Raw genomic sequence first — 24,013 nt, forward strand, 5'->3', positions numbered from 1 at the left:
GGAATGGATACAGGCTGATCTGGACAGGTTGGATCAATGGGCAGAACGCAACAGGATGCAATTTAACAGACAAATGCAAGGTACTCCACCTCGGGAGGAGGAATCCTCAGCACACTTATAGGTTGGGGGATGACCTCCTCAGCAGCACAGTGGCTAAAAGGGATCTTGGAGTCGTAGTTGACTCCAAGATGAACATGAGCTGGCAGTGTAATGAAGCCATCAACAAAGCCAATTGCACCTTGTCATGCATTAGCAGATGCATGACCAACAGATTGAGGGAGGTGATTCTCCCCCTCTATGCAGCACTGGTCAATCTTCAGTCAGAGTACTGTATCCAGTTTTGGGTGCCGCACTTCAAGAGGGATACGGAGAGTCTTGAGAGGGTTCAGAGGGCCACGCATATGATTAGTGGCCTCCATGCAAGACCCTATGAGGGGAGGTTGAGGGATCTGGATCTCTTCAACCTTCACAAGGGACAGCTGAGGGGTGACCTTGAAGCCGCCTATAAGCTTATCAAGGGATAACAACAGAGAATTGGAGATACGCTATTTACCAGGGCACCCCTAAAAGTAACTAGGAATAATGGGTACAAACTAGTGCAGAGTAGATTCAGGTTAGACATTGGGAAGAAATTTTTCACAGTAAGGGTGGCCAAAATCTGGAACGGGCTGCCAAGGGAGGTGGTATTCTCACCTAATTTGGAGGTCTTTAAGAAGAGGCTAGATAGACACCTGGCTGGGGTCATATGACCTCAGTGCTCTTTCCTGGCTGGGGCAGGGGGTCAGATACGATAATCCTTCATGGTCCCTTCTGACTCTACAATCTATGAATACGTCTGAGACTAAAGTCAGGGAAACATCTTCTGCTAGGTTTTGCCCTTAATTGTAGTTTCCATCTCTTGTGTGACATGAACAATGATAACTACTCTAGTAAAAGGTCACTTTCCATTTATTTTGCAACATATATTGGCACTTTAAACTATCTTCTCCTTCCTCTAACAAAAAACACACATTCTGCATGAAGATTCCACAACTTCTAGGTAGCCTGTTCCAATGCTTGACCATCCTCATAGTCAAAGTTCCTCCTAATCACCAAAAGAAATTTAGGTTGGAGCATTTTAAAGCCATTGCCCCTAGTCCTATCCCCTATGGCCACAGAGAAAAACCCATCTCCATCTTCCGTATAATCATTCTTCAGGTATTTGAAGTCCTGTTTTCAAATCCTCGCTTCTCAGTCTTCTCTTCTCCAAACTAAAGAATCCTAGTTCTTTTAGCCTACTCTTGGCTTTTCCAAAGGTGGAATGTACCTAAGAACCGATATTTGGAAGAACTCAAGTTTCTGTGAAGTAAGTAACTTCCCATTTCTTTGAATTAAAATGAATCTACAGGTATACATGTCTGCTGTACTGTACTTCTCTGTTGTAAAATCATTGTCAAGAAATATAAGGCACTAAAGTGTTCAGATAAACATTTCATCCGATTTTTGTCTTGGAGAACTGAGGGATTTTCAGTCTCTTTCTGTATCTGTATCCAGAAATTTATGCATTATATTCTGCAGATCCATTATAAAACCCTATTGTCTGAAGCATCATTTCTTAAATGGAGTATTGGTTGTTCATTTACAGGCTAGGTTCAGCAATAGCAGCCCGTACAATAAACTATGTTCTCTTACAGCGTATCTCAGTTACCACTTATCTTTTTCTGCAAGAGGGGATGGGTATGATTGTTGTTCTTGTTATAACCATGCATTATGAAACTCAGGCCTAACAAATTCAGGCTTACATGTTTGATATTTTCTTCAGTAATTTTGATTTCATAAGCCTTTAGGCCTGTAGTATTGCAAACTTGCCCAAGCACTGTAATTTACTTAGAAAATTAAATAGTGACCAATAAGCATCCAGCTTAGATTCAGATACTGAGATCCAGCTTCCTCCCTGTTTTTCTCTCTGGACTCATTCAGCCTAGGCCCATGACACTAGGTCTTGGCTTATAAACTCTAGCCCAATCAGATTCTGGGGCCTTGGCTTAGTTTGTACCCATCCCTTTTGAGCTATGACCCCTGGTCCTTTTGGCCCCCAGCCATTTCTGGCTGTTTTGGTATGGCTGTAAGCCTTTGTGTTCCCCTCCTAGTACCCCACTGCGGCCTCCCCATTCACCCCTTATAGCCATTCCCAGTACACTGGTTAACTCGAAAATAAAGGTAAAGTATTGCTTTAACAAAACCCCCTTCCCTCACTGGGTAAAGAGTATATGAAAAGAAAGTGAGCTCTCACTTTAACAAAGATCTTTGCACCCGTAGACAATAAATACCACCAGAGGGTGAGTCGCTCTGGTAAGAGATCCCCTGCGTTCTCACAGTCTGGCCCCTGGAGTTCTCGGTTGTCTGAAACACAAAGGGCTATCACAACACTGCCCTCCTCAGACAGCTCCTTCCCCTTCCCCTCCCCCTCCCTCACCTCGTTTTTCTCAGCTTTCCTTTTTGCTATTATCAGGTAGAGCTCCCCTCTACCTGTAGCCTACTTTTGTACAGGTGTTGAGTGCTCTTATCAAGTCCTTTCTCCCCCATCCCTTCGCTGAATAACAGGGCTTGGGTCTCCTGTTACATGCGGCAATTTTATCATTTAACATCTGCATGAACATCAGTAATACAACATGATTTTTTTCTGTGTAGTTTTAGAGAAAATAATATAATGGAATATATCTTGAAAGAAGGTTGCACAAAAATGATCATATGAATTCACTAGATGGGACAAATCCAACTTTTCCAAAAAATGGAAACAGTATAAACCTAAATTTGTAATTAAATTCAAGCTGTACTGAGAGAAACCTCTGGCTAGAGTTTTGTAGGTATCATTCATTTTTATACAGTAAAATGAAAACATTATACCATGCATTCCTATATAAAATTGTGTAGCAGGCTTACCTTTTCAGAGTTTGAGTTGCATCCCAGGATCAAGGACCTGCTGTTTGATTGGTGGAGCCCACACACCAATCCAGAGGCAGCACAAGCAAAGCAATGCCCCGTTCTTTTCTGAAAGGAGGGGGCAGAGGAGCAGCTGGACCTGAACTGGAACTGTGCCAGCTAGGTCAGAGAACTTCATGGGCAGAGCTCCTGAATAGTATATAAGGGGAGTGTGCTCAGCACACTGGGAAGAGACAGCGAGGAAAGAGGAGCTCCAGAGACGGCCATCCTTGGGACCTCACTTGAGCTTCAGGGGTGCATGAATCAGCACCCAGGGATCAGGCACTAGAAGCCGCCCAAGGCAGCTTGAGCCCTTGAACCCGACAAGGTCTATATAGCTATGGGTATTCTTTAGGGAAGCTTATATGATCTGAATGTGTTTAATATGTATATTTGTATTATTACTTGATAGGGCAAGGAAATATTATTTACTTATTTGGGTTATATAAGTTGAGTTCCCATATGTGTTTATCGTGTTGTAACCTTAAGTATCTTGTTCAATGTATTAATTATTATATATGTTGTAAGTTATATGGTTTATGTGAATTGTAGGATATTATATGTAGTGTGATATGCTAAGCTTTATTGTAAATATTTCATGTTTTAAATATTTATTATAGTAATAAATTGTATATAGTTAAGCACTTGGTCTTGGCCTGGTTCCGTAGAGAGTGGAGGGAACTGCTCTAGTAGCCAGCCCCTCCATTAGCCTGACCCCTACCACTGTCATTGGAGGACAGGGCACACACCACCAGGTGTACCTGGGCTACAATTGTATCTACAGCCTGGCCACAGTTTCCATTCAGCAAAGTGTACAGTATAAGAACAAATGCTACAGACATGCCACCCTCTTAAAATACCATCAACTGTGGCCACTGGTGATGGTTCCTGCTCTGGGTTGATATGGCTTTGGGAGTGCCACAAAGTCCTTGGAAGTGCTCCATTATTGAAGAGTTAGGGAAATATCTCATATCACTTAATCTGTACTTCAGTTATCTAAGAGGGTGATTCTCAGCATCCCTCCATTTTCTCTTATCAGTGGAATCCCAGATGTACAAGACCGAGGTAAAAGGAAAGACAGAAGGTCTCTGAATGTGTGTATGGACAACACTGCTCAGAAAACTCGAGTTTTTACCATGCTTACGATATGATAAGTTACTACATGGCAAGTAATTCTCTCTTGAGAGACTGTTCATGTGCCCAGTTCACTACTGGTAACTTCAAAACTGGACCAGGTCAATTGGATGTTGCAACTGAAGCCATGATGGTAATACACAGCATTTGGCAGTTTCAAATACTATGCAAACTTGTGTAAATTGACTGGTCTCCAGCTGGCTGTCTTGAAATTGCCTAGAATGGCTGCATTTTCAATAAGGATGCTAGTAGAGTGTGGGTCTGACAGCATATGCTCTAATAGATGGCCATCTTTACCTAGACCTAGAGGCCTTTGAGCAGCCTTTGGCTGGAGACTGCTTTGGCCTTCATTGTCACACCTATACCATGAAAAATTGAAGGTCAATTTCATGTCCAGTGTGGAAAGATGCCTTTCCCCTGAATGCATGTGATTTGAAAGAACATGGGCAGCTGAATCTGTATATTCAGGTGGAATCGCATACTGGTGATTTGAAGAAAAGCTTCTACTTAGTCTGCACCAAGCTGTTATGTAGGTTGGCTAAGTATTCCACAGAGGGGAAAATCTTGAGTCCTGACGCATCACTTCCAGAGCTTGATCACTCCCTGACCCTGGGGGAAGAGCTGGCTCCACCCTTTTGACTATGTAAAACATAGCCATTATAGTGTCACCTATTATTTGTTTTGATTCACCTAAATGTGCTCCTGTGCATCCCTCTAGATGTGAAGGGCAAGGCCATTTTGACAGTAAACAACTGTTCCCTTGAATAGCAAGTCCTCCATGGCAGTTCATACTTTCCAGGTAAAACAGAATCCCTGATGTCAAGATGCATCTACCACTATTGCCATCTTGCAGGAAGTCAAATTCAATGTACTTAAGGTTATTTTCAACCTGGCCTCAGCCACATGCTGTCACCAGGGAAGAAAACTCCCATCTTGGATTTCTGTTGGTAGTTTGTGCATAGAGGAGGACAGCATCTCATAGACTGAAAAGTCATATCACTACAGTGGAGTTTAGTGGCTAGATTTCCAAAAATCTTGAGTTTAGGCTGAGTACTTACCTAAAGTATCCTTCTAGATGGGATTTGGTACTTTTTGTCAACCTTTTATGAAGAGAAGGCTGCAGTGGTAGATGTTTGCTGGATTAGTGTAGCCTTACTGGGTCCCTAATCATTTCATTAATAGGTTTCAATACTTTCTGAACAAAAGCAAAGTGCAGGATATCCATCTGCTTGCAAATTAATCCCTTGACCTCTACCATCAGCTCCTGCATTGCCATTTTTTTCAGGTATTCTCAGAGTCTCTGAAGTTATCTAGTCATTTGGGGAAACCGCTACTTCATTCCTAGAAGAGAAGATCATGTAGGGAAATGTTTCTATGTCTGAACAAGGTTTGGGGAACATCCTTGTATTTTTGGGACAGGGAGGGAGGCAAAAGCCATGGAACAGTTTTATGGTAGAACCTGTAAATCAAGGTGTGCTGGGATCTGCACTGGGATGTGAGGATAGATATGTCCACCTGAGGAGGCTATAGGGCCCTGCTATAGCACTGAGAGGTCTGTGCCTTGTCTCCATGTCTGGGGCCAGAGCTTTGACACAGGCAGAGTATCCAAGTAGCTGTCCAAAAATGATCTTCTACACTCCCTGGGAAATTGAGGAAAGTGAAAGAGATAGTGTGAGCACTTTTCCGGACAACACTCTAAGCCGTACCAGATCCAGCACTGCCAAGGAGGTAGATGAGAGGGAACATGTGTGGTGTTAATTCGCAGGCCAATGAAGAGCAAAATGCTGTATGTTCAGAATGCCGGCAACATCAAGAGAATGACAGGTCCAGAAGCACTGCTTCAGGTTCCTACAGAATGAGGAGGTCTGTTGACCCTGAATCTTGTTGGAACTTTAGGGTAGTCTGTGGCAAGCAAGGTGATACTGTTATCTCTCTAGGGGTGTACTGTAAGGATGCATGCAGAACATAGTGGCTGTCAGTCCCTAAGATATGATGGCCCTGGTACAAAGGAGCTGCAGAGATTGGTGGTCTAGAGTAGAAGGCTGATGGAGACAGGCCCTTTGATGAAAAGGGAGCATTCTGAGCTACTGAAAGCATCAGACCCTCAATGAAGCACATTGGTGAAGGGTCATCACCAAACTACAAATGTGAGTGTTACTGGGATCCATTCAAGACCCAGTAAGTAAAGATTTACAAGGGAAAATGGACAAAGAGATCGTCTTTAGGATCTGTGTATGGAACAACTGGAATTCCTCTTACTCTTGTTCAAGTTCCTGTAGTTCCTTTTGGTTAAAGGATGAAGGTTGAGAAACTATGTTTGTGCTCCTAAACTTTTGGGAAGCATGTCCAAGGAGATCCTGGGACCTTGGCCTGATGATAGTATCATAGACTTGCCTAGAATTTAAGCTTTCAGCCTAGCCTCCCTGTCCCCAAAAGCTTAAGAGGTGAGACATTTACAGGTGTGGATGTGGACCATCCTGGGATTCTCCCATGCATAGAAGATGCTTCAGAATCTGTATCTGGTAGCCAAAGGAAGCCAATGCCTGAATTAGTGCAACCTCAAAGTAGCCATTCTACGCCCTGAAGGTTTAGGAGAAATTTATCCCAGTGGACAACAAAGCTGGAATCCTGAAAAACTAGCTCTCTAGGATTAAGAAAATGCCAAGGATTTGAAACATAAAAAAAGGTTTTCCTGATCATGTGAATTCAGATGAGAAGAGCTCCATTTCAAGGCAAATATGGTTGACTGGAACTGATGTGCAGTTGGTGCATTTTACCTTTTACCTCCTGAGTGAAAGGTCACTCATGGATAGATGTGTACCATATGTATACTACTAGCCAAAATGTTGCCCTGGTTGGGAATACATATGCATCAATAGTGGAAAGTTCATTAGACAATCATTCCAAGAAGAATGTTAGCTTGCAAAAATTAAAACCACCACTGTCCTTTTCAAGTTTGCAAATATCTAAACCAAGGAAATATGAGATCCAGGTATTCAGTGGAAAAAATAATTCATTTCCCTTCATCCCCACCTCTGTTGATTCATATTTTTGTGTGCCTGTCTACTGTGAACCTCTTGGTCAGGGAATCTGTCTGCAAAGTGCCAAGAAGATAACAAGACAGATGCTATCACAGAAATTAATACTCCATTAGATGCCACACATTTGGTATCTGGTCCAGCATCCTGTCACTGAAAATGACCAACAAGATGCCTCTGTTGTTGTGAACAAAAACAAACAAACTAAAAAAAATACATCCTGTGCTATAGGCTGCTCAAGGATATCTGGCATCGGGAAATTTTTTTTTAAAATAAACATATAAATTACGAGAGCCTGCAGTTGACTTCTGAATCATTAGCAAAGCTTAAAACCTGGCTTTTGCAGCTCAGACCATCCTGCTTACTTAAGAATGTTAGAAAGAGAGTACCAGATGCATGCTTCATGTTCAGCAGCATAAATTAGGAACCAGACCAGCACCATCAATTAGATTTAATTTGTAAGGTCAAGATCAGACCCATATTTTTTTCTGTTCTCTTTGCCACTGTTTTAAATATTTGACTTTTCTACTACCCTTAATGATCTGCTTATGAACAGAGCTGCCAGAGTTTGATTTGTTATATTTCTGTTGTTCGTAAACATTTCTGAATGACCAATCTGAATGTTTTGGAGAAGGTTTAGAGAAAGTCAACTGTTTTTCTGTCAAGTCATTTGTAGAGTTTAACTTCTAGGCTTCCGTTAGGTCAAGGAGAAAGGATTTGGTGGGGATCCCAGCTGCTTTGCTCTCCTTGTCAAAAGTGTAATTTTCTTTCAGCTGTTACAGAACAGCCGTGGAATTCTCATTCTTTCCAGCTCTTGTGTAAATGACTTTTTAAAATATATTTTTGTTTGCTCACCATCTTTTCTCTTTAGGACACATTGTTTACCTGTATTTCCCTTTTCCCTCATTTTAATTGAAGGAGTGAAGTGAGGAAGCTGAAAAAAAGTCATTTCTTTTATTTTATGCATGTACAATGACATTAAAAATATTAAGTTTCAAAGTTCAGCATTCACACTCAGAAATCAGGAACTGTCAGAACAAGGGTTGTTTGTACCTTTTGATACCATCTTTAATGATATGATCACATACTATTTTCTCCATTTTTCATTCTATGCAGTGTCACCTGATGATCACCTATTCACATTTTGTTTCCTCAGTGTTCAGTATGTGGCCTCATGCTATATTTACTGCACATTGGTCAAGCCCTGCGCTGGACAGAGAATTAACTTTCTTATGGTTTTCTCTTGTATCTAAGTTTGTCTCTTGCATTCATATTTATACTGCCTGAGAGCCTCTCCTTAAATATGAATGAATATTTACAGCTTTATCCCAACCACCCCCCTTCCCTCCCCTCCCCTCCCCTGATGACAACCTATTCACAGTTTTGTTTCTTCAGTGTGTCATATGAAATCATACTATATTTACTGCACACAGCACAGTTATCTGCACACTTCCTCTCTTCCCTTTCCCTAGGAGTAAAGGCACAAAGCTTAAAGTAAAAAAAAAGTCGACCAATTTTGGGTGCCCAACTTTAGATTCCTGTATGTTCAAAGCATGGCTCCCACTGACTTGTATTTCAGCAGAAATGCTATTGGAGCTCATTGGGACTTGGGAATTTTGAATTAATTTCCTTTGAAAGGAAGTGTGCTCCACTGGAGATAAATTCAAGCACCCACTCTTGACTTTTTCTGCTTTGTTACCTTCAACTTGGCCCCTTCTTTTTCCTAATATATGATTTCTTGTCCCAGTCTCATTCTCCTAATCTGCCTTGTCTGCTCAACTATTCAGGCAGCTCATTTCAGAGTTTCTGCTAATGTGAGAAGTCAGATATCCACAAAGCAAGAAGCACACGCAACATTATCTGAGTAACATTTAGTTGCAGAGACTTGTCTGAAAACACACAGGGCCACTGATGGAGGCAGGGAGACAATCCTGACAACTCACCAGAGACTGACAAGATAAGGAGACAGGGATAAGCAGCCTTGGATTTCCCCCTCTCAGCTCACTTTCCAAATCTCATATCTACCCTAAATATCTACCCTTGCATACACTCGAATTCTCTCTGCTTGGCCAGTTACACCAACTCTTTTCCCTTAGTTCCCTTTTCTCCATGTTCAGCTAGTTCTAGTCACCTAGTCCTGTTCTCTCAACTTCTTGTTTAAATCACCCCACCCCTCAATTAGCTTATCATCCTATTCTTCCCTCCCACATTCCTCATTCAATCTGTTTCCCTTTCAGTTCTTTGCCCCATTCTCCCCCTTCTCAATCTTTTTATCTATGTCTTGCCAAGTCAATCTCCCTTTTTGCTCTTTACCTCACTATATTGTCAAACATGTCTCCTTTCTCAGATGTTCCAATACTGCTTTCTATACTAATGCTGTTTGTCCAGAGCGTCCCAGGCTCCTCTTTTCCCTTTAGGCCCGCCCTCATTAAACCCCCTTGCCTCTTAATAAACTGGATCCCAGCCCAACGCCTATTGCTTTCACTGGCTCCAAATCCAAATATCTCCTGTCACAGCTGGCTGCCAATCAGTCATCCACATGCCCTCAGCTCCAATTTCAGTCTCTTATTCCTCCTACCTTCCAGTCTAAATTGTCTTTCTATGACATGTAACAACTACCGAAGTAAGAGATCTTTTACAGTATTCATTGCTGCATGCAGTGCTTTATAAGAATACATTGTATATTTTAGTTTCCTTGCAGGTTTCAGAGAGTTTTCAAGTACATTTCTGTTCAAGCTAATATTAAATTATACTGAGGCCAACCCATTTCTATGGTTTTCTAGATCTCTGTCTCACAAACACACGTTTGGTCATAGGCAAGAAAACTCACGATTATTTTTGAGTATTCAGGAAGACTTCAAACTCAGATGGATATTTTAGTGTGTGAAGTGTAGATTTTCAGTTTCTGAATTCATATATCAGGAAATATATAGACTATGCTCTATATTAATTTAGCCAAGTGCCACAAGCATGCTCAAAGCTGCAAAAATGATCAGGAAGACATAGTCAGTGCTCCAAAGCCCATGCATTCCAATTTGGGCACAAGTGTTTTTACAAGCTGTGAAATTCCTTTATTGTAAACCTTTCCCCAAAATATCTTTCTAACACAAAGACAGAAATTGCATCGGCTTACAAACATACTTCAGGATCTGCATTTATACCAACGTCATAGCTAGCAGACAATTTGGAAGCTGGCACTTGAGTTGGAAAAGCAAAGCTGGCTGATGTTACAAGAAGAATTTAAAATCAAAAGAATTTTACTGCCAGCCACTATTTCTATTTTTCTTTGGCTTACCGTCTTTCTTGCTATTTCCCCATTTTGTCTATAAAGTTTATTGTAATATCAAGGGGGTTTTGTTAGTCATAATCAAGTCAGGTGTCAGCCAGAACAGAATATCATATTGCCTGCTAAATCACGCCTTGCTCTCTATTAGATTTCTACAACTAGGCAGACATTGTGGTCTGACTGGAGTTGACCTTGATATAAGTCCAATAATTTTGTGGCCATTTCTAGGAGTCTGCTTTGTTGCAAGGACTTCATGTTGTTGGCATCTATTTGTGTTCCATTCTGTTTATGTAACTGTCTATCTGTCAAACAGAAAAATACGGCATCCTCTAATCTAGGTACATTACTCACTACCATATAATGAACTGTGACATTGATGGAGCTCTACATGCAGAGAAGTCAAGCTGGTGCCGTTCCAAGGAAACTCTTAGTGAGCTGAATTTGAATGTTTGAACATCATGGAGCACTTACAGCTAAAGATTATTCTGCGAGGGAGAAAGCACTGAATGGAGGATAATGAAGTTACACCAAGTCATGTTTTAGTTTTACACTTTTACATGCCTCATGTTTTACCCCTGTTGGGCAGTACCCCCAGCCCTGCCCTGCCCTGCCCTACTCTACTCCCTCCCCCACTGAAGAGCCTCAATCTGCCCTCCTCCCCCCTCCCCTGTTCCTCCTGCATAGACTTACCTGAGGGAGTTGCAGGAGCTGTTTTCCATGCTGCCCTGCCACATGCATGTGTGCATGTGCACATACACATGATGCCTCCCGTCTCTGATCACCTTCCCCCCACTCCCTCCCATCATAACTGTGCCAGCATACAAGGGAAACCTGCTGTTTCCCACGTTTTTCTCTCCAACTCAGGATGTCACATGGGCCAGAGCAATTTGTCGATAGGGCTGCATGCAGCCCGTGGGTTGTGGGTTGACAGCCATTGATTTAGCTCCATCCTTATTGGAACTTCAGGTAGTTGAAGGCTGCTATTAAATCTTCCCTCAGTCTCTTCTTTTCTGTACTAAATAAGCTCAGCTTCCTCAGCCTATCCTTATAAGTCATGTGCCCCAGCCCCCCAAACATTTTCATTGCCCTACAATTTGTCATATCCTTTTTGTAGATGTGGTCTCACCAATGTTGAATAGAAGGGAATAATCACTTATATCAATCTTCTGGCAACACTCCTACTAATGCAGCCCAGCTAGTAGCTTATTTGTAACAAGGGCACACCGTTGGCTCATATTCAGCTTATTGTCCAATGTAACCCCCAGGGCCTTTGCTGTAGAGCTGCTGCTTAGGCAGTCAGCTCAGAGCCTGTACTGGTGCATGGGATTCTTCCATCCTAAGTGCAAGACTTTGCACTTGTCTTTATTGAACCTCATGAGATTCATGTGTAGTCTCAAACTGGACATCTAAAATGGAACTTATTTACAGTTATTATTTGCTTTTGAAAATACAGGTCAAGTCCACAGTTCTGAAGAACTTATCACAACCCTTCCATTAACAGAGAAAATTAAGAGAAAACGGAGGCATAACTTTGCATGTTCTCTCTCTCAAGAGGGTATGACAGCTGTAATTAAACAAAATTCAGTTTAGGTGCTTTCGATGGGGAGGAACAGAGGAATTTTTCTAGTCCCTCCCCCACCCCGCCAAGTTTCTGGCCTCTTGAAAAAAAGTTGCTTTCAAGAGGCGGGGGAGGGAGTGGGCATTCAGATTCACACACACACACACTCACACACTTTTGGACAGAAAAAGAGTACATTAATAGTGCCTAAGTATGCCACTTAATTTCCCCTGTTGCAAATTTCCCATAGTTAACCTACATACTAAATTAGTTTGGTGGTCAAACTTTTAACAAAAGTAAGAAAAATGAGGAAAACATGGGCAGCTACTGTAGGAACAGAGCCATACTCTAACACCAGGATCCTGTCTAGTACCTTTGCCAAAACAGGGTGCAGTAATTAGGGTCAGACTTCAGTGATAACCAATGCCCATCTCTAAGAAAACCTGTTGGAACTGTTAATTTCCAACATCTATAGACCAAAGTTGCAATATTAAGTTGATGGGTACTTTCAATCTCTGAAGGATTGGACACCTAGTGGAGAGACAACACAGGAGGGACCCGATGCAGCTGAATGGAAGAAGGTCACCTTCAAGGCTAGTCATCATACTGCTGAGATGACTTCCCCAGTCCAACTGGGGTACAGATATGAGGCCCTGGCAGCACTGGAGGAGAACACAGCAGGGGAATATGCATCCACAACAACCACCATACAGGTTAAGGGACAACTGGGCACCTGGAGGAAGAGACACCAAGTCATCATGGTGGGCAGCTCCCTCCTGAGAGGAACAGACCCATCTGTCGCCTAGATCCCATGGTGCGGGAGATATGCTGCCTGACTGGAGCCCAGATCTGAGACATCACTGTGAGGATTCCTGACCTCTTCCAGCCCTCCAGCTACTATCCCATGGTCCTCATCCATATTGGCACAAATGATGCAGCCAGGAGTAGTCCAGAGTGTATCATGAGTGACTACAGGGCTCTGGGGGCCAGGCTTAGGAAATCAGGGGCACAGGTGGTCTTCTCATTGATCCTTCTGGTCAGTAGTCACCATCAGCATTGAGATGCCTACATCACAGAAGTCACCTTGTGGCTCTGGAGTTGATGCCACTGTGCAGGTTTTGGCTTCTTCGAACATAATCTGCACTTCCATGAAAGGGGCATTCTGGAATGTGATGGTCTTCATCTCTCTTCAAAAGGTAAGAGTCTGTTCTCTTACAAGTTGGCCAATTTCCTATGTAGGGCTTTAAACTAGGTTCTTTGTGGGACAGGGATGCAGAGAACAAAGAGAAACTAGGATCAGCAAGCCAGAAGCCATATGCTGGATCAGCTCAGGTATGTACTAGGGCATGAATGAGACGTGCCCCCGGAGGCTGGGGGGGCGAGCTCCCACAGGCAGCAGCAGCACTGTCAGCAGTGGTGGTGGTGGTGAGGGGCAAGGGGTGATGAGTGGTGACTGCCTGCAGGTGCTTCCGGCAGTGTTGGCAGCACTTTTTGCAGCAGGTGAACAGTCAATCTTGGGGTGCACGTGCACCTGTGTGCACCCTCTATGCATCTCAAATGTACTAAAGGGCCCAATAGGCATCAGGACAGGTGATACCAAGGGCACCCATTTGGGGCTTTAATGCTAGGAGCATGGGGAACAAGCAGGAAGAACTCACACTCCTGCTTGCAAGCAATAACTTTGATCTGGTTGAGTTAACTGAAACCTGGTGGGACCCTACTCATGATTGGGCAATAAGCATTGAGAGCTATAGGTTGTACAGATGTGATAGAGTGGGGAAAAAAAGAGGAGGGTGTTGCTCTCTATGTTAAGGAGTGTCAGCGTGTGTGGAATACCTCCTCTATCCTCGTGTTTCCCGCCTGCCACGACTTAGATCTCAAAGAAATTAAATTGGGAGGAAGTGATTATTATCAAAGGAAGTATCCGCTGGAAGTACCACACTGAAATAACTTGGTTTTGTTTGTTCTGCTTTTATTCAGTGGTTTCCCGGTTTACAGGGAAATCCCCTTTAAGAGGAGAGGGGAATCACCGTCCTAAGGGTTAACCCCAGGGTCTCCACTGGATCACCCTCTGTATTCGGCAGAGGATCTCCATCCCCAGCCCTGCAAAAGGGAGTCTCTGGGTTTCTCAGTTGTGCCTGAGTCTTAGCCCACTCCCTTCCCCGTAATTGACAGAGAAAAAAGAAAAGTTTCTGTTTGTTCTCTTAAGTCGCTAATTGACAATTAGTGGCTTGTTATCACCACTGCCTGTCTCCTTTTATCATTCGGCTTCAGTGAACAGGCTCCATGGCTCTCCCACTGTTGGGGCTTGCTCTCTCAGCCCTTAGTGTCCCTTTTCCTGGAGTTCCTGAAGTCCCCCAGTGTCTTCAAGGATCGGGGCGGGGTCTTCCCACCCGCTGCCCCTGAAGCGTCCCTGATTCTTAATGCCGAGCATTGCTCCCGCCCGTGGCCTGGCTCAGCTTCTCCCGGCACTCACCGTCACTCCCGCAGACTCAAGGTAAGGTCCGATGAGATCTGGATCCTGAGATCCCTCCAATCCGGTGCCAGGGTCCCTCTCGCAGCTCCTCTCTCTCTTTCCTCCTGTGGTGCCCAAAGGCACCTTTCCTCATCTTCCTCTCTTTTTCATCCTCGGGGTTTAGCTGCCATTGGCACCTGAGGGCCAGGGCCCGCCCTCCTCATGGTCTCATTATTTCCAGCTGCCCCCTTTTCCTTAACAACAGGGTCCCAAGGAGAACCCCATTACAAGGAGCAATACACATCTTCTATAATCAAGATGGGATCAGAGGAGGGGCAAATTGAAGTACTATGGGTTAGAATACAAGGAGGTTGGGGGGAAAGGGACTTGGTGGTGGGGGTCTACTACAGGCTGCCACACCAGGAGGATGAGCTAGATCTGGAATTCTCAAGGCAGCTTTCAGTGGCCATATGGTCAAGGGATATGGTTGTCATGGGTGACCTAAACTACCTTGACATCTGCTGGGAGGAGCAGTCAGCCAGATCTAACTGCTCACATAGGTTCTTAACCTGCATACAGGACCTCCACCTCATGCAAGAGGTATATAGTCCCACTAGGGGAACGCCTTGCTAGACTTGGTGCTAGCTACAGGGAATGAATTGGTGGAGGATCTACAGGAACAAGGTAACCTAGGGGGTAGTGATCATCAATTGATTGAATTCACTATCTGGCATAGGGTGGGAAAAGTAACCAGCAGGGCAGAAGTGCTAGACTTCAGAAAGGCTACCTTCAATGTGCTCAAGAGATTAGTTAGTGAAGTATTGAAGATCAATAGCATTGGTGAAATGTGAATCCAGGAAGGGTGGGCATTCCTCAAGGAAGCAATCCTTCAGACACAGAAGAATACAATGCCATTGCACACAAAAGGGGGCAAAGGAGCCAAGAAACCCTCTTGGTTGAACAGGGAAATCCAGGCAAGCTTAGGGGCAAAGAGGCATACAGGCGGTGGAAGCACAGGGTAGCTACCAAGGAGGCGTATACCTCCTTGACTCTGACTTGCAGGGAGTCAGTTAGGAAGGCCAAAGCAGCAATGAAACTCAGACTGGTGACAAAAATTAAAGACAACAAAATGTCTGTCTTCAGGCATGTAGGGAGCAAAAAGAAGGTGCAGGGTAACATAGGATCCCTACAGTTTAGGCTAGGGCAATTGGTGCAGATAAGAGGAACAAGGCTGAACTCTTCAATGAGTTTTTTGCCTCTGTATACCTGAACATGGATCAAGACAAATCTCCAACTGCATTATAGACACAGGAGGAACACCAGCCCACCAATGGTCAGCACTGACCTAGGAAAGGGACACTTGGCAGGGCTGGACATGTTTAAATCAGCAGGCCCTGATGATCTTCATCCAAGGGTGCTGAAGGAATTGACCAGTGTCATAGCAGAGCCACTAGCACAGCTGTTTGAGCACTCTTGGTGCTCAGACCAGGTCCCAGCAGACTGGAAAAGGGCCAATGTGGTCCCTATTTTCAAGAAGGGGAGGAAGAAGGATCCAGGTAATTATAGGCCAGTTAGTCTCACCTCTATCCTTGGGAAAACCTTTGAAAAAATTATCAAGCATCACATATGTGAGAGCCCAGCAGGAAAAATAATGCTAAAGGGCAACCAGCATGGGTTCATAGCAGGTAGATGCTGCCTGACTAACCTTGTTTCTCTATGACCAGATCACAAAATGCTTAAATGCAGGAGTTGAGGTAGACATCATCTACTTCGATTTTCAGAAGGCCTTCAATACAGTATCTCATCCTATTCTCATAAACAACCTGAGTAGCTGTGACATAGATGATTTCATGGTCAGGTGGGTGGCAAATTGACTTAAGGGTCACACCCAGAGAGGGGTGGGGGACAGGCTGTTATCAACTTGGAAAGATGTGGGCGGTGGGGTCCTGCAAGTCTCGGTTCTTGGACCTGTGCTATTCAGTGTTAAATCAGCTACTTGGATGAGGGTGTGGAGAGCACTGTCCAAATTCACAGATAATGCAGAATTATCAGGTAAAGTAAACACACTAGTAGGAAGGGATCAAATCCAGGTGGATCTGAACAATTTGGAAAAGTGGGCAGAAAAGAATAGGTTGCAGTTCAACAAAGACAAGTGCAAAGTGCTGCATTTAGGGAGAAGTCATCACCAACACACCTATAGGCTCAGGGATGACCTTCTCAGCAGCACAGCATCAGAAAGGGATGAGCCATAGTTGACTCCAAGATGAATATGAGCCATCAGCGTGATGAAGTAATCAGTAAAGCAAACCACACTCCATCATGGATTAGCAGGTGCATCATGAACAGGTCCAGGGAGGTGATACTTCCCCTCTATGTGACATTGCTTAGGCTACAGTTGGAGTATTGCATCCAGTTCTGAGCACCACACTTCAAAAGGGATGTGGATAACCTTGAGAGGGTCCAGAGGAGGGCCACTCATATGGCTAGGGGCCTGCAGATAAGGTCCTATGAGAATAGACTGAGGAACCTGGATCTCTTCAACCTCCACAAGAGAAGGGTGAGAGGGGATCTTGTAGCCATTTATAAATTCTTTTTTTTGGCAGGGGCAGCAAAAAAGAGGAGATGCTCTGTTTACCAGGGGCTCCCCTTGGAATAACCACGAACAATGGCCACAAAGTGACAGAGAGCACATTTAGGTTGGACATCAGGAAGAACTTATTTACAGTAAGGGTTGCCAGAATCTGGAATGGGCTTCCAAGGGAGGTGGTGCTCTTCCCTACCTTGGGAGTCTTGAAGAGGAGACTAAAGAAGCACCTGACTGGGGTCATATTACCCCAGCATTCTTTCTTGCCCAGGGCAGAGGTTTAGACTGGATTATATATTGAGGTCCCTTCCAACCCTAACAACTATGTAACTATAAAATTTCTCCTAGGTAGAGATGAAAGTTCATAATTCACAGAAGAGTTGGAGGGTGGAGTAAGATCTTCTGGCTGGAAAACTTCATTTTTCATTTGATGCAAATTAGGCTAAGATAAAAGTTGGAGCAGTCTAATTACCACTTCTTTCTTGTTAATGATGTTTCCTACTTCACAGGAGGATTGGTGATGGAAGGTTGTCCTGGGCAAGGAATTTCTCTCTCTGTTGAGGTTGTTCTGTAGGTATGCAAATTTGGCTTGGAAAAAAAGGCTGGAGAAGGGATGTTAGCTTCCAGGTCTCAAGTGTTGAATTTAGCTTCCTTTATGTAAAATGACGAAGTTTTCATTTCAAAATCGCTAATTATATATTTCCCGTGCTCCAGGGATAAAGATTGTAGCCATATTGGTCTAAGAATAGATTTCATAGACATTAGGGCTGGAAGGGACCTCGGGAGGTCATCAAGTCCAGCCCCCTGCCCAAAGGGCAGGAAGTCAGCTGGGGTCATAGGATCCCAGCAAGATAAGCATCCAATTTACTCTTGAAGGTGTTCAATGTAGGTGCTTGAACCACCTCCGCTGGCAGACTGTTCCAGACCTTGGGGGCTCGGACAGTAAAGAAATTCTTCCCTATGTCCAGCCTGAAACGGTCTTGCAGGAGTTTGTGACCGTTTGACCTCGTCATCCCTTGGGGCGCTCTGGTGAACAGACGTTCCCCCAGATCCTGGTGGTCACCCCTGATAAACTTATAGGTGGCCATCAGATCACCCCTGAGCCTGCGCTTTTCCAGGCTAAAGAGTCCCATGGCTCTCAGCCTGTCATCGTAAGATCTGTTTTCCTGACCTCTGATCATGCGCATGGCTCTCCTCTGGACTCTCTCAAGCTTCTCCACATCCTTTTTGAATTGTGGAGCCCAAAACTGAACGCAGTAGTCCAGCTGCGGCCTCACCAAGGCCGAGTACAAGGGGAGAATGACGTCCCGGGATTTGCTCGAGAAGCATCTATGGATGCACGCCAGCATTTTGGTCGCTTTCCTAGCCGCAGCATCACATTGCAGGCTCATGTTCATCTTGTGGTCAATGATGACCCCCCAAGTCTTTTTCTTCTGTAGTGCTAACCAACGTAGCACTGCCGAGCCTATAAGGATGCTGCAGGTTTTTCCTCCCAAGGTGGAGAACCTTGCATTTATCGGGGTTAAACACCATGAGGTTCTCATCTGCCCATTTGCTGAGCTTGTCCAGGTCAGCCTGGATCACCCGCCTATCTTCTGGCGTGGATGCTTTGCCCCAAAGTTTGGTGTCATCAGCGAACTTGGCCAGTCCACTCCTGACTCCAATGTCCACATCGTTAATGAAGATGTTGAACAGTATGGGTCCCAGGACAGAGCCTTGAGGGACCCCACTGGTCACAGGGCACCATGATGAGTGACTGCCATCAATCACAACCCTCTGGGTCCGACCACGAAGCCAATTTCCCAGCCAGCGGATCGTGGTGGAGCCAAGGCCACAACTGGGCAGTTTGGCCAAGAGGTGATCATGGGATACCAGATCAAAAGCTTTTTTGAAGTCAAGATATATGACATCAATCTCTTCTCCCTTGTCCAGGTGATAGGTCACCTGGTCATAGAAGGAAATGAGATTGGTCAAACAAGACCTACCCGCAACAAACCTGTGCTGGCTATCCCTTAGAATGTTAGCCTGGGCCAGTCCCTCAAGGATGGCCTCCTTAATAAACTTTTCTAAGATCTTCCTCAGGATAGAGGTCAGGCTAATGGGCCTGTAGTTAGCTGGATCCACTCTCCTCCCTTTCTTGAAGATTGGCACCACATTGGCCTTCTTCCAGTCTTTGGGCACTACACCAGAGTGCCAGGAGTTTTCAAAGATCCGTGCCAGGGGCTGGGCTATGACGCTCATCAGCTCCTTGAGTACCCTGGGGTGCAGATTATCAGGGCCAGCTGACTTGAAGGTATCCAGCTTCTCAAGGTGTTCCTTCATGAGGTCAGCATTGATGGAGGGTAGGGGATCCCCCTCACCCAGATTTCCCTGTCCCATAGCAGGCATGGGCATCCCGTGTGACTGATGAAAGACTGACACAAAGTACCTATTTAATAGGTTGGCTTTTTCCTGGGCGTCAGTTGTCAGTTGCCCCATCTGGTTTAGCAGGGGTCCAACATTGCCCTAGCTTTTCCTCCGGCTCCCCACATATCTGAAAAAGGACTTTTTGTTGTCCTTGATGCCTGAAGCTAGTTGGAGTTCAGTTGCAGCCTTGGCTTTCCTGGTTTGGCCCCTGCAGGACCGGACCAGTGCGGAGTAATCCTCTTTGGAGGTGAATCCCATCCTCCATCCTTTGTAGGCTTTCCTTTTTAGCCACAGTACGTCCGCTAGGTCTCTGAAGAGCCAGGGGGGATACTGTGCCTTCTTGCTGCCTTTCCTCCGTGTTGGAATAGATTTAGCTTGTGCACTGAGGATCGCTTCCTTGAGAAGCAACCACTCTTCTTGAACTCCCATCTCCCTGGGGTCATGGTCCCTGAGGGCCTGACCGACTAACTTCTTGAGCTTATCAAGGTCGGCTTTTCTGAAGTCAAGGACTTCTGTGTTGCTGACTGACTTGCCAGCTTTACGGCGGATGGTGAAGGTGATCAGCTCGTGGTCGCTGTCACCCAACTTCCCATCAATCACTAGGTCGCCGATTAGGTCGTCCCCCGTAGCCAGTACCAGGTCAAGCAGCGCTTTGCCTCTAGTTGGCCCATAGACTTCTTGAGTCAGGTAGAGGTCATCCACGCACGAGAGAAAGTTTTGTGCCCGCTCAGATTTAGCTGAGTGATCTTCCCACGAGATGTCCGGGTAATTGAAGTCACCCATGACAACCAAGGTCCTGGAGCAAGCAGCCTCAGTCAGTTCCCGGGCGAACTCCTGGTCAAGCTCGGGACTTTGAGTGGGAGGTCTGTAGTAGACTCCCACCGCTGTGTCCCCTGTGCCGAATTCCCCATGAATTTTTACCCAGAGGGTCTCTAGCTGTCCATGCCGGTCGCCAACATCAGCTTGCAGGGACATGTAGCTTTCCTTCACATAGAGACCTACAACCCCGCCCCTTTTGTCAACATGATCCCTCCTGTATAGGGTATAGCCCTCTATACCCGTGGTGCAGTCATGGGTGGAGTCCCACCAGGTCTCCTTTATCCCAATGACATCATATTTCTTTGCACTGAGCAGGAGGACGAGCTCGTCCTGCTTGTTGCCCAGGCTCCTGGCATTAGTGTACAGGCAGGCAAGTGTGCCCTTGGGGGCTCTTGCCTTGCCCACAGATTGTGCCAGGGCTGGGGCAGGGGTGGGCTCCCTTAAGTGCCCCCTTAAATGCCTTGGTCCACTGGCTTTGCAAGGGCCGTTCAGCGGGCCAGCAGTGGCAGTAGTCCCCCCATCCCCCAGCGGGCTTAGTTTAAAGCCCGGTGGAGCAGGTCAGCCAGCCTGGCTGAGAAGAGCCTCCTCCCCAGGGGGGAGAGGTGGAGGTCATCTCTTCCCAGCAGCTTGCTGCCTCTCTCTCCAAAGAGCGGGCTGTGGTCATGGAAGCCAAAGCCTTCCCGATAACACCAGCGCCGCAGTCTTTGGTTCACCGCGTGGATCCTCCTCTTCCTCCTCAGCCCATAGCCCAAGACTGGGAGGATCGACAAAAACACCACCTGAGCTCCCAGACCCCTAAGCCGTCAGTGTGCTAGAGGTGATATCTTTTATTAAACCAACTAGACATTTGCCAAAAAAAAAATATCTTTATTTGTGCCCTAGTTGGTCTAATAAAAGATATCACCTCTAGCACACTGACCACTTGTATTCTTAGACCAGCATGGCTACAACCTTTACCCCTGAAGCAGTGTAGAAGAACACTTTTGGTCATAGGCTTGCAAATCTAATGACAAGGGCTTTAAATTAGGATCAACAGGGGTTAATGACATAAATAATGATGACCTAAACATTGCAGGGGGCCCATCTGCTCAACATCATAGATGATAGTACACTAATGCAAAACGTAGGGGGGGGCACAAAGAAGGAGTTGGAAGTTTGAATACATAACCTAAATTACCTAAACAGAAACTTGGGATAATTCACAATTGGAATGTTCATAGTGTACAGATTTGTCAGGGAAGACAGATGAAGGTTGGTGTGGGGAGAAAGGGTATATACACTGCATCTGAAGTCCAGAATGTAGCAGTTAAAATGTCTGGGTAAAGCAAAAGGGGAAAAAATAAAAGTATGATTTCATGATCTGTTAGATCTATTAATGTTTATTGAACAAAATGGTTAGAGATATTTCCTCTGGCATTTCTAAACCAATAAATGGTGGAATCCAGGGAGGGTATTGAATAGGGGCTAGATCACTCTAGAGCAGTGGTTTTCAACCTTTTTTCATTTGCAAACCCATAAAATATTTGAAGTGGAGGGGAAGAAATTTTGAATGGAGATGCTTTTGAAATTTTGAATGGAGGTGTGGACCCCTTTGAATTGTAAGTGTGAGTATTCATATACTTTTGATTGAGTGTAGTAATCTTTCACAGACCCCTTAGTCTGTGGACCTCCAGGGGTCTGTGGACTACAAGTTGAAAACCTCTGCTCTAGAGATATCCAGTTTTTTGCTCTTTCTGTATAGCATCTAGTTCTGACACAGAGACAGGATACTGAGCTAAATGGACCATTGGTCTGATCTAGTATGGCTCTTCTTATATTCTTATGAAGGGAATCTATTAGAGACCAGTAATTTATAAAGATCAGGTGGATGTGGCTTTAAATAAAAGTAACAGTTATTCAAAGTACAGGACTTTGAAGTAATGTTAGGCAGGGGGACAGGGGAGACTTTTCCATATACAGACATCTGCTAAGAAAGCAAAAGAGCATAATAAAGCCCATATGACATTTCTTGGAATAAGTAGGGGACAATTTTTTTGATACAGAATGAGGTGAAAAACAATAAAAGAGGACGTTATTCTGACCAAGTGGTTGAAAATGGGAGCACCAAGGGTAACTCAGCTGACAACAGTCATAAAACATAGATTTCAAGGGTGCAGACAGATATCAAAATTGAAAGGTTCCCAAGTGAAATGCATGGGAAACATTTAAAAAGGAACCATTTCAGCCAGGGAAGACATGCACAGCCCCTTGTTTAAAAAAAGCTATTATTTTGGAGCACTTCAGCCACTTTTGGAATGTTTCAAAAGTCTTGTATGTTTGTATAGCTGGTCCTTGGAAACATTTCAAAGGTGTCTGAAATGTTTCAATTGTTACTGGGAAGTAGAATCTTCAGGTCCATCCACATCCAAAGATTTGTAAACAGGACAATGAAAGAAAATTGACTTCAAGAAAGCAAACTTTAATTCACTCAGAGAATTTGGGAAGAAAGATTCTATGGAAGGAAGTCTATTGAGAACTGGAGTTCAAGAGACTTGGTAGTTACATGAAGAAATAATATTAAGGGTACAATTATGAAATTTCCCAATGTGAAGGAAAGATGGAAAACGTAGTGAGTGTTTAAGTTAGATTATGAGCTTTTCAATGACATCAAACTCAAAAAAGGAATTGTTAGATGGACCTAATTTATATTTTTTGCACAATGGTGCAAAATCAGAAAGGCCAATGTACAAGATGAGATACAACTAGCAAGGGATATTAAGTGTCACAAGAAAACATTTGATAATGACATTAATAGCAAAATGAAGACCATAGAAAGATTTGGTCTACTAGTCAATATGGAGAGAAAGTTATCAGATGCCAAGAAAGCCAAAGGGTTTAATACCTTTCTTTGCTTAAGTCTTCAGCTAAATAGTTAGCTGTGATCACATCAAAAGCAAAGCCCAGAATAGTGAAAGAACAGATTGAAAACTACTTAAATTAGATACTTTCACATTGGTTAGAGGTGATAAATTTACCAGAGTATTTAGGGGACAGGCTGAACCAATTTCAGCTCTAACAGCAATTATTATTGAGAACTCATGGAAGATGGGTAAATTTCCAAAGAATTTTCCAACCTACCATAGTGCCTATCTTCAAACAGGGAAAAAAGGAGGCCCCAGAAAATTACTGACAAGTCTGCATCTCTGATTCCTGTAATGGGTCAGAAACAAATAATCCAACAATGATCTTGCAAATATACAGATAAGAACACAGGACTAAGTAACAGCCAACACTGATTTATGACGAATAAATCACATCAAGCCAACCTAATTTCCTTCTATGACCGAGAAACAGACTTTGTGTCTAGAGCAGAAGCAGCAAAAGCAATATATCTGGATGTTAATAAGGATTTCTTCCATTGCCCTACACATAAACACTCTCCTTGGCAAGCATGTTAAACAATGTCACACTGGGTGCATCTACACATGCAATTCATTTGAAGCAATAAGCTCTGGAACAGTTTGAGCTGGAGTAAACTACTGCACCCAGGATAGCAGCAATCTGAGCTGGGGTGGAGCAGTTTAGACCAAGGATGCTCCTGCCCCTGCTCTACCCCCCATACCAGCCAGGGTCTAGCAGGTGGTGGTGGCTGGCAACAGGATTGTGTAAGGCAGGCCTGGGAAGGGGGCAGGGAGCAGGCCAGGTGGTGGTATGGGGTTGTGGCTGGTGGTGATTATGTGGCCCAGTGCCCAGGCAGGCTTGGGTTGGCAGCAAGATGGGGGGGCGGGGGTAC

At 44.5% G+C, this 24,013-nt stretch overlaps 1 pseudogene; it reads left to right on the top strand.

The window, feature by feature from the left end:
* LOC149872859 (uncharacterized) overlaps positions 1–14,022 on the top strand; it is a 152,318-nt pseudogene extending 138,296 nt beyond the window's left edge.
* The last annotated feature ends 9,991 nt before the right edge of the window (positions 14,023–24,013 follow it).

This window comes from Crocodylus siamensis, chromosome 1 (assembly GCF_052110815.1).
Source record: "Crocodylus siamensis isolate JL-2025a chromosome 1, ASM5211081v1, whole genome shotgun sequence".
Taxonomy (NCBI): Eukaryota; Metazoa; Chordata; order Crocodylia; family Crocodylidae; genus Crocodylus; species Crocodylus siamensis.